This window comes from Somniosus microcephalus, unplaced genomic scaffold (assembly GCF_052327205.1).
Source record: "Somniosus microcephalus isolate GS21.2 unplaced genomic scaffold, FLI_Smic_1.0 unresolved_chr1, whole genome shotgun sequence".
Classification (NCBI taxonomy): domain Eukaryota; kingdom Metazoa; phylum Chordata; class Chondrichthyes; order Squaliformes; family Somniosidae; genus Somniosus; species Somniosus microcephalus.
Window position 1 is genome coordinate 22,226,144 of NW_028225179.1, and position 18,182 is coordinate 22,244,325.

The 18,182-nt window shown below is 46.5% G+C and overlaps 3 non-coding genes across 3 annotated transcripts; 1 reads left to right on the forward strand and 2 right to left on the reverse strand.

Annotated features, from left to right (window-relative positions):
* Window positions 1-660: 660 nt before the first annotated feature.
* trnat-cgu (transfer RNA threonine (anticodon CGU)) lies at window positions 661-735 on the reverse strand. Its single transcript has one exon. It is a non-coding gene; the product is annotated as a tRNA-Thr (tRNA).
* A 14,419-nt stretch (window positions 736-15,154) lies between these two features.
* On the forward strand, window positions 15,155-15,242 carry trnap-ggg (transfer RNA proline (anticodon GGG)). The gene is given in 2 exon segments: window positions 15,155-15,190; window positions 15,207-15,242. It is a non-coding gene; the product is annotated as a tRNA-Pro (tRNA).
* A 922-nt stretch (window positions 15,243-16,164) lies between these two features.
* Window positions 16,165-16,246, reverse strand: trnas-gcu (transfer RNA serine (anticodon GCU)). The gene has a single exon. It is a non-coding gene; the product is annotated as a tRNA-Ser (tRNA).
* Between the last annotated feature and the right edge of the window lie 1,936 nt (window positions 16,247-18,182).

Consider the following 18,182-nt stretch of genomic DNA (forward strand, 5'->3'; position numbering starts at 1 on the left):
TTCTTCAGTTAGCCTCCGCAGTTCACTTGATTTCCGATTGAAATTTCTTGTCCAATCGGGCTGCTTTGGTTCCAAAGGCCGGCCCTGCTTTCGCAGAGCTTGACTGTCGAGCGGTCCCGCGGGACTAAATGTTCAACTGGTTTCAAAGCACCAACTCAGATTGGGGTGAATGGGACATGTGCCCCAGGAACAGCAGTTTTAGTGGAGCACAGTTAGCGGTTTAAGTAGGAGAAACTGAATATTAGATTCCGGTAATACCGCAGGAAAGTTACAGTGAAATTGAAGGAGTAAAGTAAAGGAAGGCTATTGATTGTGGAAGGAAGAAACATCAGCGCGGTAATTCAGATTTGAACCGAGGCTGCGGCTGCCACAATGCAGAGTACGATGCACTATACGTTCACAGTGCCACACATCAACTGCTGGAGCATTGCTTTGATCACAGCAAAGTAATGCACGGCATTGCTTAGAAAAGATGGATTTCTGGTGAAGGCCAAAATGAGCACCGCCAGAAATTAGGAAGCAGTGGAATTCGAGCCAGGCCCGCAGCGACTGGAGCCTTCATCCTGAATGGTAACCAGAGCAGCCCCAGTTACATTTAAAAGGACTGTAGCCTTTTCACAAGGGAAGAATTTCACCCCTACAGAGTCATTAAGAAAAAAATAGCCCCACTGGGCGTCGAACCCAGGAACTACCTGTTTACGAGACAGACACTTTGACCAGCTAAGCCATGGGGCTGAAACCCGATCCATGCGCTCGCCTCCACTCACTGATGTCTCTCAGCTACCGGTCACTGTCTTCTGGGGTCTCAGGCCGTTTTTTATTTCTCCCGTTCTCTTGTCTATTCTGCCATGAGTCCCATTGCTATCTGTACCTCCTGCTTTGTTTATATCTGTGTCAATCTGTGAGGATGTTCTGAATGATTACCCTGTGTTTGTGTCTTACATGAAATTAATGAGGAGATCAGGCCATCCTTCCTATGACACTGGAGAGCTAATGAGCCAGCATTTATAACGAGATATGTTTTACTGTGATGCAGCAAATACAATAGTCCATCTTGAAAGATTCTGGTTCAATTCTGTGCAAAAAGAAATTGAGACGCCAACGTTTTTCCAAATTGCCGCCTTTTAGTTTGACGTCATAAACTCCACCATTGCACCTCAAGGTGCTTCATCTATCATCTATCTATATATATAAAACAGTATGTCTCTCTGTCTGTCTGTCTGTCTGTCCGGCTATACAATCAAAAGTTATAGAGCGTACCTACACATATGTTATATCAAAAGAAAGCTCATCATTAGGGGACTCTTGTAGGTGTATTTACTTTTTGGTCGGACAAAAATTGTGCCGACGGTATCCAAAAAACGTTCAAAATTCCGCTCATTATCTGCTCATTTGCATCGAGTGGGGGTGGGTTCATTGTGTGTGTGGGCGGGCCATCCTACAGTTGAGTGACATGATGATTGACCAATCCTAAAATTCAACGAGCAGACGGTTGACCAATCGGTGCGTATGTGGGTGGGACATAGCGTTCTGAACCGAGGTGAGTGGCCGCCATCTTGATTCCAAACAGTTCATTTCTTTTTCCCACTTTCTGCGTGTTTCTTTTCCAATCTACATTTCCAGCAAAAAAAATTGCTTGTATTACATTGTTTTAAAATAAAATTAATTCCTTTGTAAATATTTTCTATAACCTGATTCTTTTTCCTACCTTTCCTCGTTTTTCTAAGGCCTCAAAGCCTGGACCTCTCCTGCCCAGCCACGCCCGAGCTAGGTAATTGTCAACGGCTTGTGGCAAGCTCCTCCCACCCTCACCCAGTCTCCCCCGTCACGTTACCCGGGGCAACGGCGTCAGCCACGAGGGACACGGGACCGGCACAGGGTGCGCGCACAGCAGGTGACACACAGAAGCACGAGGCATAAAGTGCGGGATCCAGCAGGTGAGATGCGGCGTCTCCCTCTCTCTCTTCCCCGCTCGGCGGTCTTGAAGCTGGCTTACACGGGAGAGCGGAGCTCGGGAGAGTGGGCGGGACTCGGGAGAGTGGGGGGTGGGACTCGTGAGAGCGGGGCTCAGCCTGACCAGGGCGCTGTGCTCGGCTGGGCCATTTCAGTGCGTGAGGAGGCACGGAGCTCCGCGGAGCCATCGCCGGCAGAGGGGAAAGTGTCTGCTGGCTCCCCCCTCCCATTCTCACCCCTCCCTTTCTACCCCCTCCCTTTCTCCCCTCCCCCCCACACACCCCTCCCCCTCCCCCCACACATCCCACCGCCCCCACACCCCTCCCTCCGCCTCCCACTTCCCCCCCTCCTCCCACTGCCCCACCCCCCTCCTCCGACTTCCCCCTCCCCCCTCCCCTTCCCCGCCCCCTCCCTTCCCTCTTCCCCTTCCCCCCACCCCCTTCCCCTTCACCCCACCCCCTCCTCCCACTTCCCCCCTCCGCCCTCTTCCCCTTCCCCCTCCCCCTCCCTTCCCCCTTCCCCTTCCCCCCTTCGCCTTCCCCCCTCCCCTTGCCCCCTCCCCTTCCTCCCCTTCACCCTCCCCTTCCCCTCCCCTTCCCCCTCCCTCCCCCTTCCCCCACTCCCCCCTTCCCCCTCCATGCCCCTTCCCCCAATCCCCCTTCCCCCCATTGCCCCTCCTTCCTCTTCTGCCCCTCCCCCTGCCCCCTCCCCCCTCCTCCCCCTCCCCCTCCCCCCCTACCCGTCACCCCTCCCCCTCCCCCCTCCCCCTCCCCCTCCCCCTCACCCTCCTCCTCCCCTCCCCCCTACCCTTCACCAGTCGCTCTCTCTCTTACACCGAGTCGCTCGCTCTCTTCCCCCCAGTAGCTCTCTCTCTTCCCCCAGTCGCTCTCTCTTCCCCCCAGTCGCTCTCTCTCTTCCCCCAGTCACTCTCTCTCTTCCTCCCAGTCGCTCTCTCTTTTCCCCCAGTCGCTCTCTCTCTTCCCCCCAGTCGCTCTCTCTCTTCCCCCCAGTCGCTCTCTCTCTTCCCTCCAGTCGCTCTGCCTCTTCCCCCCAGTCGCTCTCTCTCTTCCCCCCAGTTGCTCTCTCTCTTCCCCCCCAGTAGCTCTCTCTCTTCCCCCCCAGTCGCTCTCTCTCTTCCCCCCAGTCGCTCTCTCTCTTCCCCCCCAGTCGCTCTCTCTCTTCCCCCCAGTCGCTCTCTCTCTTCCCCCCCAGTCGGTCTCTCTCTTCCCCCCAGTCACCCTCTCTCTTCCCCGTCACTCTCTCACTTCCCGCCAGTCGCTCTCTCTCTTTCCCCCAGTCGCTCTCTCTCTTCCACCCAGTCGCTCTCCCTCTTCCCCCCAGTCGCTCTCTCTCTCTCTTCAAACAACAATCCCTCGGCACCGCCGGGCACTTCAGCAAGTATATATATAAAAGGATACTGGTGTCTGTCCGTCTGGGCATCACTCAAAAGTTATACAGCGTACCTACACATATGTTATATCAAAAGATAGGTTATGATTAGGAGGGTATCCTAGGTGTATTTACTTTTTGGTCAGACAAAAAATATTCGGACAGTAGACAAAAAACTTTCAAAATTGCACTCATTAGCGGTTGGCCAACCATACGGGGGAAAATCCGTCATTAGCATTGACTGACGTGAAGGTTGACCAATCCTACGGGGGGAGCGCGCTGCATCATGGGGGGCATTTCATGGCATGTGTGTGTGTGGACGGGCCTAATCCTGCAGCCTCCCGAAACTTCGCTGCCATTTTGTTGATACCTACAGCGACACCACCAACACAACAAACCCCCTCATTGCGGCTCCGGCACAGTATCCCGCTCCCTGCCCAACAGATCCAGAGGTGAGTTGGGGTCACTCGGGCCGGCCCTGACAACTGCTCGGCCCGAGACACACAGCGGGGGAGCGGCAGCGGCCCGCCGTCAACCGCGCTTCCCAAGACACAGAGCAGGGGACCGGCAGCGGCCGGCCATAAACCACGCATCCCAAAAAAGCCCTGGCAATGCCGGGGCCCCCAGCTAGTAACTAATAAACAGAGATGTCAAGCAGTGAAAGGGTATTTGTAGAAAGGCGTGTGGGACTGTGGAATGCACTGGCTCAGAGAAGCACAAATAAAACAAGGTTTTAAAACCGTCAGCGTGTGGGAGGAAGTGGAGAGGGAAATAACGAGCCACAGGAAAGATCACCTTCGAAACCATTTGCTCAGAATCTGCTTTAAATCCCCCTACTGTATTGAAACTCATTTAATGTCATATTCACACATTGATGCATTAGAAAGCAATGAGATTTAACGCTGTCTCTGATCTAAAATATCTGCTTTATGTGTGTGAAATTCTCATTGCCAAGATTGAACAATCAGTGCAAGCCCAGTGGTTATTTGGTCTAGGGGTGTGGTTGTCGTTTTGGGAATTCACATCAATTAAAATGCAAGAGATCCCGGGTTCAAATCCTGGACCTGCTCCAACATTTTAATAGAACCACTTTCCTCGGCCTGGAGATATTCCACAAGTCTTCAAATAATAACTGCCGGAAATCAGCCAGTGTTCAGTACATCGTAAGAAAACGGCAATTTTATTCTTTAAAGCAGCAATTCAGTCCCAGAAGTGCCAAAGCTGTGAGGTCAATATATAAATCCGTTTGCTTCCAGAAGCCTGCTGCACATTTTCCACATTCTCAATCTGGGAGCTCGGGCAGGACATGCGGTAAAGGGACTTTATTAAAGGTGGTTTCTATGGTTTGGAAACAGAAATACTGAAATAAAAAGGATTTCTGGATGACTCCTTTTGGATTATAATGTTAGATCGAGGTTGGTGAGAGTTTAAAGCCTCAGGACTGTTAATCCAGTTGGAAGATACGTAGCATGAAAATGCTATAGTCCCCAAGTTAGACCATATTTACTCTCCCTGTTTGATAACATTCTCCCAATTTCTCAACCTATTATTTCACCCAGCTCTAATGGAAAGTTGATCGAATCCAGAGCTCCTTCCTCCTTCCTCCCTTTCTTTCCGCCTTGCTTCATTCCCATCCTCCTTGTTCGCGGTTTCCTGCCTCATTGGATAATGAGCCTGACTTTGATGTTAACTCTGTAATCGACATCTTATCAGTTCCAGTCTTAACCTCGTCTTTTTGCAGATTTATTAAAATCTATTTGATGGAAACTCTCCAACATATAGGGCCAGAAATTCGGTGCCTCACGGATGAGTACGCGCTGGGTATTCTCGTGTAGCGCCAACGAATATGCCGGTTTCATGCATGCACTGCTCATGCACTGGAAACCGGAACTTCCGTTCCCTTGAAGGAAGCGGTTCACAGGTCGAATGCGTGCACCGGAGAGGCAACGAGCACGCCTGGAAGATCGTTTTTTTTACAGGTTTCTCCTGGAGGGTAAGCCTCCAGCAGCTGTGCGTTTAAAAAGCAGTCGCAAAGCCTGCTTTTAATATAGTAAGTGGTGAATTAAATAAAATTATAGCATATTTTGCACAGGTTTATTACTTTTAAATACTTAAATGAAATGTAAATTTATTTTGACCCGCGTTAAAAACAGTAATAATTTTTTCAAAATTTAACTTTTTGTTTAAAACAGTTATTTTATGTAATTTATAGTTATTTTAAAAATGTAATGTTTTATTTAAATTTTTTTGAAGATTTAGTTAGGTTTTCGGGCCGATCTCTATTCATTGATTTCACAGGTCTTCCTGTCAAATCTGATAATAAAGATGCCGTGCTACGATTGGCTCTCCATTGCCTACGTGATCCCAGGGGACTCTTCGAACTAATGGCTCCACTGGGATATGCAAGCACTGCGTGCCGGCAGCTGGAGCAGGCACAGGATCGGAATCCCATGTGGGCCCACAGCACAACGGCAGGCGCGCAAGGCAAGTGCAGGTCGGGGGCTTCCACGCGCGGGAAGCCTCCGACCCGAATTTCTGGCCCATTCGGGTCCCAACACTGGGTACTCACGCGTAGGCCCAACGAAAGTGCCGGTTTCGTGCATGCACTGCGCATGCGCGGGAAACCGGCACTTCCGTTCCCCTGAAAGAACGGATTGACAGGTCAAATGCGTGCTCCGGAGAGGCAGCGTGTGCGCATCACACTTACGTTTTTTTGGCAGGTTTCTCCGGGAGGGTAAGTCTCCAGCAGTTACACTTTTAAAAAGCGGGTGCAAGGCCTGCTTTTAACAAGGTAAGTGGTGAATTAATTAAAATTAAAACATTTTTTCCATAGGTTTATTATTTTTAAATACTTTAAAGAAAGGTAAATATATTTTTAGCCCAGTTAGAAAATGTAATTAACTTTTCATTAATATAAATTATTGTTTAAAATAGGTTTTTCATTTAATTTATAGTTATTTTAAAAATGTGATGCTTTTTTTAATGTATTTGAAATTTAATGATGTTTTGGGGCTTATACTCTTTATAGGTTTGACAGCTCTTCCTGTCAAATTTATGAATGAAGCATTCCCTGCTACCATTGGCTCTCCATGGCTCACGTGATGCCAGTGGACGCATTGAAATAACTTCGCCCCTGGGATACACAAGAACAGCGCGCCAGCAGTTGGAGGAGGCCCAGGATTGGAATCCCACGCGGGCCCAAAGCACAATGGCCGGCGCGCGAGGCAAGTGTAGGTCAGGGGCTTGCAGCCGCAGGAAGCCCCCGACCCGAATTTCTGGGCCATCACCCGGTCCTGCTCCCGGTGCGCTGTGCTTGCATGTTCCAGTGGCGTAGTTAGTCCGATGTGACCCTGAGATCAAGTGAGCCATGGGCAGCCAATCGGAGGAGCGAAAAGCCCATTCATAAGATTGACAGAAAGCCCTGTCAAACTTATGAATACTCTGGCTCCCAAAACAGTAGTTAACCTTAAAATATTTTTTTTTTAAATCACACTTTTTAAATAAACTATAAATTACATTAAATAACTATTTTAAACAATAATATGAATTTTGAAAAAAATAATTTTATAAAAAAGCGGGGCTAAAAATAAACTTACCTTACTTTAAAGTATTTAAAAATAATAAACCTGCAGAAAAATGTTTTAATTTTAATTAATTGACCACTTACCTTTTAAAAAGCAGGCCTTACGCCTGCTTTTCAAATGTGTAAATCCTATAGGCTTACCCTCATGTGAAAACCTGTAAAAGAAACCTAAGTTCAAAGCGCACGCGCAGCCTCACCTGCGCGCGCGTTCCACCTCTGAACCCGTTCTTTCAGGGGAATGGAAGTGCCGTTTTTCCACGCATGCGCAGTGCATGCACGAAACCAACACTTTCGTTCAGTCTACGCGTGAGTACCCCGTGCTTACTCACGTGTTGGGACCCGAATTTCTGGCATGTGTGGGGGAAGGTAAGCGTGATCTTGTATGTGAGAAGAGTGCAGAAACGTTTTGCCTGGAGCTGCGCCCTTGTGGCAAGCTTTGTGTTGTTGGGTAAACTGCTGCAGTGCAAGCAGAAAATTAAAACAGAAAATGCTGCAAATATTCAATAGCTCAGGCAGCATCTGAAGAGAAATTTTCCTTTTACCAGGACGTCTCTGTCCACTTTGAATTATACTTCACGTCACTCATATCTTACAATTTCAACACCTCCGTGCAAGAAACAGTTTGGGCTGAAATGAGGACTTTGCTGATTTGTGCAAATAGAGTGAGGCAGCAAAACAAAACTTCCCACTGCCGATTGGGCAAGGAAAGGACTCAGATACAGGAGTCTTGGATGTGTTGAAAAAGATCTAGTTTTAAATGCAATAACGGTAGAATTCGAAACAATGCGTGTAGAGCACAGATGATTAGTGACCCGCCGCCTTAAACTCTCAACCACCTCGCTCCATAAACACAGCTCAGAAAGCTCTTTTATTTCCTTCTTTCTCAATGCAAAGCCCTTGACTCAATGCAAAAGCAACAGGAGAGCTGGCTTTCAATTATCAGTCGCCAGTATCAGAAATGTGGATATGTTGGCGTGGTAGCGTGGCCGAGCGGTCTAAGGTGCTGGAATTTAGACTGCAGTCTCTTCACGGCCGAGGGTTCAAATCCCATTGCTGCCATAAAATTATGTTGATTTTGTTGTTGTGCGAAGAAATGCTCGCTGCAAAGTTCAAAATAAAAAATATATGATGGATGGAGCGTTGATCAGGTCAAGCAGCATCTAGTGAGACAGGCACTTCATCAACAATCCCTTTATTACGCAACATCATGCGCAAAAAAACTATTCTTTTTATTCCTTCATGGATTGTGGGCCTCGCTGGCAATCCCTAATTGTCCGTGAGAAGGAGATGGTGAGCGGCCTCCTTGAACCACTGCAGTCCGTTTCATGAAGGTACTCCCACAATGCTGTTAGAGAGGGAGTTCCAGGATTTTGACCCAGCAACGATGAAGGAACGTTGATATATTTCCAACTCAGGCTGGTGTGCGACTTGGAGGGGAACTTGGAGCTGTTGGTGTTCCCATGCGCCTGCTGCCCTTGTTCTTCTAGGTGGTAGAGTTCGTGGGTTTGGCAGGTGCTGTTGAAGAAGCCTTGGCGAGTTGCTGCAGTGCATCTTGTAGATGGTATACACTGCAGCCAAGGTACGCCACTTGTGAAGGGAGTGAATTTTTAAGGTGATGAATGGGATGCCAATCAAGCGGGCTGGTTTGTCCTGTATGGTGTCGAGCTTCTTGAGTGTTGTTGGAGTTGCACTCATCCAAGCAATTGGAGAGTATTCCATCACACACTTGACTTGTGCCTTGTAGATGGTGGAAATGCCTTGGGGAGTCAGGAGATGAGACAATCGCCGCAGAATACCCAGCATCTGACTTGCTCTCGTATCCACTGTTTTCAGCGGCTCCCAGGCATGCCTCAAGCCGGGACTGGCAGCTCTCCACCGGTAGTGGCTGGATTAGAGAGCGGGGATCCTGGCTGCTGCTGCTTCTGCCTCTTGCACTCCGAGAGCCCAGGTGGCGGTCTGCACCGATCTACCTTCTCTGGATTTGGCATCACTTGCTAACTGTGGACCAATGGTGGAACGCCAGTGTATCTGCATTCGCAGTAAAATGATGTGTGTTTGAATCACTGCGGGATCACTGAGCTTTCACAGTGTGCAGTTCTGAGTTTATATCAGGGCAGTGTTTGAAGGATTGAATATCCAGTTTTGGGGCAATAATTATTTTCAGAGTTAAATGCGCTTTTTCTGTTACTTCTGATTACACTCTCAGTTTACCTATTAGAGAGTATTTTTAAATTTTATATCTGAACAATGTTGAAGGGATGTCCTGCACTCACTGATTGTAGAATAACTCTCTCACCCACTTGATAGAGATTTCTGATGCTGTAACAGAGAGGGTGATGAGCGCAATGCAATTGACGTGGACTTCCAAAAGGCGTTCGACAATGTGACACATAATAGGCTTGCCAGCATTGTTAAAGCCCATGGAATAAAAGGGAGAGTTGTAGCATGGATACGAAATTGGCTAAGTACAGGAAACAGAGAGTTGTGGTGAACTGTTGCTTTTCGGACTTGAGGATGTTTTACAGTGTTGATCCCGGGCTCGGTTCTGGGATCACTGCTTTTGTTGATATATATTAATGACTTGGGCCTGGGAGTTCAGGGCACAATTTCAAAACTTGCAGCTGATGCAAAACTTGGAAGTATATTGAACAGTGAGGAGGATAGTGATAGAGTTCATGTGGTCATAGAAAGCCTGGAGGAATGGGCAGACACATGGCAGATGAAATTTAATGCAGAAAAGTGCGAAGTGATACATATTGGGGGAAAGAATGAGGAGAGGAAATGTAAACTAAAGGGTACAATCATAAAGGGGGTGCATGAAGAGAGAGACCTGGGGGTATATGTGCACAAATCTTTGAAGGTGGCAGAGCAGATTGAGAAAGCAGTTAACAAATAAGCTGACGGGATCCTGGGCTTCATGAATAGATCTATAGAGTACAAAAGCGTGGTAATTATGATGATGCTGTGTAAAACACTGGCTCGGCTCCAACTGCAGTATTGTGTCCAATCCTGGGCACCGCACTTTATGAAGGATGTGAAGGCCTTAGAGACGGTGTGGAAAAAGATTTACGAGAATGATTCCAGGGATGAGGGACTTAAGTTACGTGGATAGACCGGAGAAGCTCAGGTTGTTTTCCTTAGAGCAGAGAAGATTGAGAGGAGATTTAATAGAGGTTTTCAAATTCATGAGGGGTCTGGATAGAGTAGAGATAAACTGTTCCCATTGGCAGAAGTGTCGAGAACCAGAGGACACAGATTGAATATGATTGGCAACAAACCAAAGGTGACTGAAGCACAACCTATTGTTACACAGCGAGTGGTGAGGATCTGGAATGCACTGCCTGAAAAGGTGGTGGAGGCAGATTCAATCATGGCTTTCAAAAGGGAGTTGGATAAGTATCTGAAGGAAACAAAATGCAGGGCTACGGGAATGGGCGGGTGCCAGGGACTAGCTCAAGTGCTCTTGCCGACAGCCGGCACGGCCTCGACGGGCTGAATGGCCTTCATCCGTGCTGTAACCATTCCATTCTATGATTCTATGAAAAGCGCTATATATATTCAAGTTGTTGTTGTTTTACAGTTTGTTATAATATTCGTAACATGGAAAATCTAAACTTTACAAAACTAATTCCACACAAAATGTCTGGGGCAATTATTTTGAAGGACATCCATTGCACTTTGCTCCGGGCCGAGTAACACATCTTTCTGTTTATTTGTCTTTCTTCGGTTTGCTGATAAACGTTTAACTGGCGGCCAGTTCCCGTTAATGGTCACAAGCAGTAACAGACAGACAGAGCGTGTCTGACCTCACCGAGATGTGCAAAAGGCATCAGTTTAGGACAAATGCATTTAATGACGCTAATTTCTTATTTCTCTTTAAATTCCACTGAATTAACTGACTGAAGAAATTGCTTCAACTCCACGTGATCGGCTCGGCTCATCCTTGGGCCGACTGGCGAGTGGTGCAAACAAATTCTGCAACTGAATCATTAATGTTCTTCAAGGAAGGGAAACTGCCCCCTACACTTCCTGTTATACAAGTGGCCCCAGTCCATTCCGACTTTCATGATGCTTAATCCCCTCTGAGTTGGACTGACGAACCATTTTCAAGAAGGAGGTTCATCGTCTGCTCGGCTGAAATGTCAATCTGCTGGATGTCCAGCTCTGCCGGACTGAATGTTGTTTCAATCTTTCTTTCCCCTTTTCTGCCCCTTTTGCGGGTTAGATCAGCCCTGGCGATCGATGTAAATGTAGCACGGCAGCTCCAGCTCTTATTTATTCGAGCATTGTACGGAACTTTAAACAGTATCGCAGCAAGCAGGAAAACCCGAGTGGAATTCAATCCCAACGCATTAACCCTTCCGGCCATTGCAGCTGCAAGCGGCAGGTGCTGCAAAGCCGGAGAGTATCGCTGCATGTATTGCTGTGTTATAATTGTATTTGCATTTATTTACGATTTATTTACAAGGAACATAAGTACAAATATATACACAAAATTTACATTAATAACGAATACAGATGCGCCGCAGCCCTGTCTCTGCAATTGGATTTGTTGTAGATCACTGGCAGCTGGCGGCAAAAGCGAGCGGGATATGGGCGCTCACAGGCAATGCTGCTTCTCATGGCTGCCTCACCCCCCGCGGGAGCTGGCGGGGGTTTGAAAGCATTCATGTGTCACACAGTTAGGATTTAAGAAGTGTTGTCTCAAAGTACCACAATATGAAGGAAGCGCCTCTTTATGGGGGTTTTGGAGACACAACATGATTTGGGGAACTCGCCTGACTCCAGATCATAAGACTACGTGTCTGGGTTGCGGCTAAATTTTTTTACCAGATTGTGTGTGAATAACTCGAAACCCCTCACAATAAACACTGTCACTTTTCACTGTTTAGCGGACGAGTTTCTCGGAGTGATGTGCCTGATCCTCTCATTCTCATCGTTTGTACAAACCTCGGGAAAGGACGGAGGTGGAAATGATTTACAGGGAAATTATCAAAACATATCTTCAAGTCTCGCGTTCACCCATAAAGAAGCTCAAACTTACGGATTCAGAATTTTCGAGTGTAATCGGCTCTGTGGGTCAATGGATAGCGCGTTGGCCTTCTAATTAATGGTGGGAAGGTTGTGGGTTGGAGTCCCGCCAGAGTCGCTGCACAGTCAGGTTTTAGTGATGAACTTTTGCAGCAAAACCACAACTCGTTCATTGATGTCCTTCAAGGAATGGAAATCGCCAATGAGTCCGTTTGAATTGTGATTAATTAACATGTCAGCTTCAATCTGCGCACCTCATGTCAGCTTCAATCTGCGCACCTCATGTCAGCTTCAATCTGCGCACCTCATGTCAGCTTCAATCTGCGCACCTCATGTCAGCTTCAATCTGCGCACCTCATGTCAGCTTCAATCTGCGCACCTCATGTCAGCTTCAATTTGCGCACCTCATGTCAGCTTCAATCTGCGCACCTCATGTCAGCTTCAATCTGCGCACCTCATGTAAGCTTCAATCTGCGCACCTGCTGGATAATTTTTCTTTACTCCACGAGTGTTGTGTCGACAAACCCTGTGCCTTCTGTCCTCTGGAGCTCAAACATTCTCTGGAGAAAAGAGAATCCGACCTTCTGGAACGGTAAAAAGCCATCATTTGAACCTGGGAACCTCTCCCATTCATACTTCAGATGAGGGACTGTCAAAATTGGCCGGTTTCACGCCAGATTCAGAATATAAAAAGTGTCGCCCAGATAATTAAAAGACCTTTGTAGGATTTAAACCTTCAATCTTCTGATAACTGTTTCGGTGCCAATCTCAGAGGAAGGAAGAAGGAAGAGAGGGTTCTCAGTCTCCGATTCGCGATCTCATCTCCACATTCATTCATGGTGGGTTGAGAAATTTCTTAGAATATTTTAATTTTAACAAGATATGAGCAATGCAGGGGCACAGACCAGCAACACCAGTGCAATTTCCACGAAAATGCATTGCAAGTAAGATTCAGTGAAATGCTTGGAAAGTGCATCAGCATCAAACGTGTAATACAGCAACGACGAGGAACAGATACGTACCCACGCGTGCAAAGCACAATAGATTAACAGTCCATCGCCTTAACCACTCGGCCACCTCGTCTCATCAATGGACGGTTTTCAGACATTCCATTTCTTGCTTTTTACATCTAATTAGAACTACCCTGAAAGAAATTCAACTTCACCGCTTATCCTGCCCGTGCACACAGATCTGCAATGTTGAAAATGTACAATCAGCTTAATGAAAGCAACAGGCCTTCCGTGACTTCAGATGAGGGACTGTCAAAAATGGCCGGTTTCACGCCAGATTCAGAATATAAAAAGTGTCGCCCAGATAATTAAAAGACCTTTGTAGGGCTTGAACCTTCAAATAACTGAAGAATTATGCAACCGAAGTCAGACGCCTTATCCATTAGTCTATGCGGCCGCTGATGCCGCTGACTCTCTTTTTATGGGGTGAATTGTGAGCAGGTTCAAGGAAACAGCTCGAAAAAAGAAGTGGATTGAGGAGAAGATAAAAATATTTCCACTGATTAAACAGGTCCTCTGTGAGGTGGATTCGCACCAGCGCAGTGAAACGCAATGTAAATTGGAGGATGACATCAGCGGCTTGTTGGTCTAGGGTTATGATTCTCGCTTTGGGCAGTTCAGCATTAAAATGCGAGAGGTCCCGTGTTCATAATCCCGGGCGAGCCTTGACACATTTTGTTAAACTCAACAACTCGGTCATCAAAGCTGAAATCGCTCTGCTTCTAAAAAAACGGCATGAGCCGAGATTGTGAGCTCTGCCATTTCAAACAGACACAGAATGATCCGGGACTGTGAGCACTCCCGGTTTAAACAGACCCAGAATGATTCGCAACTGACCGCGACCCCGCCCATTATAGACAGGCCTGATTTTCTATGCTTATGAAATCTATGGCAACGTAAATCGGGCTGCTTCTCAAACGATGCCCGGTTTAATCTTGGACGCAAAGTTGAAAGTTTACTCCATTATCATTTATCCCTTTATCTCCGTCATTTTACTCCAGCCAAATGAACTGAGTTTAGGTGTCAGCCGTGGCTCAGCGGTAGCATACTCAAGCCTCACTCCAGAGAATTGAGTGCATAATCCAGGCTGACACTCCAGGGCAGTACTGAGGTAGTGCTGCACTGTCGGCAGTGCCGTCCTTCTAGTAAGATGTTAAACTGGGGCTTCAGATCCCATGAGAGAATGTTGAAAAGAGCGAGGATTTCTCGCGCATTATTTATCTCTCATCCAAAGACCCAAAAACAGAAAATCTCGTCTTTAAGTTTGATAAATATTTTTGAAATTCCAAAGGAGAAATTTATGTTCCTGTTCCACTAATCATTTGCCTCTGTTGCCGCTAGTCTTGTCATTCGGTGCCAATCTCAAAGGAAGGAAGAAGGAAGAGAGGGTTCTCAATCTCCGATTCACGATCTCATACTCCACTTTCATTCAAGGTGGGTTGAGAAATTTCTTGGAATATTTTAATTTTAACAAGATATGAGCAACGCAGGGGCACATACCAGCAACACCACTGCAATTTTCACGAAATTGTATTTCAAGTAATATTCAGTGAAATGCTTGGAAAGTGCATCAGCATCAAACGTGTAATACAGTAACGACGAGGATGGGATTCGAACCCACGCGTACAGAGACACAATGGATTAAGCAATCCATCGCCTTAACCTCTCGGCCACCTCGTCTCACCAATATACTGCTTTCAGATATTCCATTTCTTGCTTTTTACATCTAATTAGAACTACCCTGAAAGAAATTCAACTTCACCGCTTATCCTGCCCGTGCACACAGATCTACAATGTTGAAAATGTACAATCAGCTTAATGTAAGCAACAGGCCTTCCGTTACTTCAGATGAGGGACTGTCAAAAATGGCCGGTTTCACGCCAGATTCAGAATATAAAAAGTGACGCCCAGATAATTAAAAGACCTTTGTAGGACTTGAACCTTCAATCTTCTGATAACTGAAGAAGTGCAACAGAAGTCAGATGCCTAATCCATTAGTCTATGCGGCCGCTGATGCCGCTGAATCTCTTTTTATGGGGCGAATTGTGAGCAGGTTCAAGGAAACTGCTCGAAAAAAGAAGTGGATTGAGGAAAAGATAAAAATATTTCAACTGTATTAACAGGTCCTCTGTGAGCTGGATTCGCACCAGCGCAGTGCAACTCAATGCAAATGGGAAATGATATCGGCGGCTCGTTGGTCTAGGGGTATGATTCTCGCTTGGGGCATTTCACGATTAAAATGCGAGAGATCCCGGGTTCAAATCCCGGACGAGCCCTGGCACATTTTCTTAAACACAACAACTCGGTCATCAAAGCTGAAATCGCTCTGCTTCTAAAAAAACGGCATGATCCGAGATTGTGAGCTCTGCCATTTCAATCAGACACAGAATGATCCGGGGCTGTGAGCACTCGCGGTTCAAACAGACCCAGAATGATTCGCAACTGCCGCGACCCCGCCCATTATAGACAGGCCTGATTTTCAAAGCTTATGAAATCTGTGGCAACATAAATCGGGCTGTTTCTAAAACGAAGCCCGGTTTCATCTTGGACACCAATTTGAAAATTTACTCCATTATCATTTTTCCCATTATCTCCGTCATTTTACTCCAGCCAAATGAACTGAATTTAGGTGTCAGCCGTGGCTCAGCGGCAGCATACTCAAGCCTCACTCCAGAGACTTGAGTGCATAATCCAGGCTGACACTCCAGGGCAGTACTGAGGTAGTGCTGCGCTGTCGGCAGTGCCGTCCTTCTAGTAAGATGTTAAACTGGGGCTTCAGATCCCATGAGAGAATGCTGAAAAGAACGAGGATTTCTCGCGCATTATTTATCTCTCAACCAAAGACCCAAAAACAGAAAATCTCGTCTTTAAGTTTGATAAATATTTTTGAAATTCCAAAGGAGAAATTTATGTTCCTGTTCCACTAATCATTTGCCTCTGTTGCCGCTAGTCTTGTCATTCGGTGCCAATCTCAAAGGAAGGAAGAAAGGATTCTCAATCTCCGATTCACGATCTCATACTCCACTTTCATTCAAGGTGGGTTGAGAAATTTCTTGGAATATTTTAATTTTAACCAGATATGAGCAATGCAGGGGCACAGACCAGCAACACCAATACAATTTTCACGAAATTGTATTTCAAGTAATATTCAGTGAAATGCTTGGAAAGTGCATCAGCATCAAACGTGTAATACAGTAACGACGAGGATGGGATTCGAACCCACGCGTGCAGAGCACAATGGATTAGCAGTCCAGCGCCTTAACCTCTCGGCCACCTCGTCTCACCAATATACTGCTTTCAGATATTCCATTTCTTGCTTTTTACATCTAATTAGAACTAACCTGAAAGAAATTCAACTTCACCGCTTATCCTGCCCGTGCACACAGATCTACAATGTTGAAAATGTACAATCAGCTTAATGTAAGCAACAGGCCTTCCGTTACTTCAGATGAGGGACTGTCAAAAATGGCCGGTTTCACGCCAGATTCAGAATATAAAAAGTGTCGCCCAGATAATTAAAAGACCTTTGTAGGACTTGAACCTTCAATCTTCTGATAACTAAAGAATTTGCAACAGAAGTCAGATGCCTAATGCATTAGTCTATGCGGCCGCTGATGCCGCTGAATCTCTTTTTATAGGGCGAATTGTGAACAGGTTCAAGGAAACTGCTCGAAAAAAGAAGTGGATTGAGGAAAAGATAAAAATATTTCAACTGTATTAACAGGTCCTCTGTGAGCTGGATTCGCACCAGCGCAGTGCAACTCAATGCAAATGGGAAATGATATCGGCGGCTCGTTGGTCTAGGGGTATAACATAGTAACATAGAGATAGGAACAGGAGTAGGCCATTCGGCCCTTCGAGCCTGCTCCGCCATTCAATGAGATCATGGCTGATCCTCGTCTGAGATCATAGATGATCTTACCAGTTCAGTACCCCGTCCCCGCCTTTTCTCCGTAACCCTTAATCCCCTTAGCCTTCAGAAATATATCCAATTCTCTCTTGAAACTATTTATTGAATTAGCCTTCACAGCCCTCTGTGGCAGGGAATTCCACAGGCTCACCACTCTTTGAGTGAAGAAATTCTTCCTCATCTCTGTTTTAAATGATTTGCCCGCTATTTTTAGACTGTGGCCCCTGGTTCTGTGCTCCCTGGCCATTGGAAACATTCTCTCTGAATTCAGCCTGTCCAGGCCTGCCATAATTTTATATGTTTCGATGAGATCCCCTCTCAATCTTCTAAACTCCAGTGAGTACAAGCCCAAACTATTTAATCTCTCTTCGTAGGTCATTCCCGCCATTCCAGGTATCAGCCTGGTGAATCGCCGTTGCACTCTTTCCATGGCAAGAACATCCTTCCGCAGATGGGGCGACCAAAACTGTACACAATACTCCAGATGCGGTCTCACCAGCACCTTGTACAGCTGTAGTAAGGTATCCCTATTCCTATACTCGAACCCCCTTGAAATGAAGGCCAACATACCATTTGCCTTCTTAATCGCCTGTTGCACCTGCATGCTCTCCTTCAGTGACTGGTGCACAAGAACACCCAGGTCCCTCTGCACTTCCCCATCTCCCAATCTATTGCCATTTAGATAATAATCTACCCTCCTGTTTTTACCCCCAAAGTGGATAACCTCGCATTTATCCACATTATAGTGCATCTGCCACGTATCCGCCCATTCCCCCAACCTGTCCAAATCGCACTGTAGCCTCCTGACATCCTCATCAGAGCCCACCCCTCCTCCTAGTTTAGTGTCGTCAGCGAATTTGGAAATATTGCATCCAATTCCCTGATCCAGATCATTTATATATATTGTGAACAGCTGGGGTCCCAGGACAGATCCTTGCGGCACCCCGCTGGTCACTGCCTGCCACTCTGAAAACGAGCCGTTTATTCCAACTCTCTGTTTTCTATCCGCCAGCCAGTTCTCTATCCACGTTAATACTTTGCCCCCAATCCCATGAGCCTTAATTTTGCATGACAATCTTTTGTGTGGAACCTTATCGAAGGCTTTCTGGAAGTCAAGGTACACCACATCCACTGGCTCTCCCCCATCTATTTTACCAGTTACTTCCTCAAAAAATTCCAGCAGATTAGTCAAACACGATTTACCCTTTGTAAATCCATGTTGACTCTGTCCGATCCTTTCCCCATTTGTCAAGTGCTCCGCTATTTTATCCTTAATAATGGACTCTAGCATTTTGCCCACAACCGA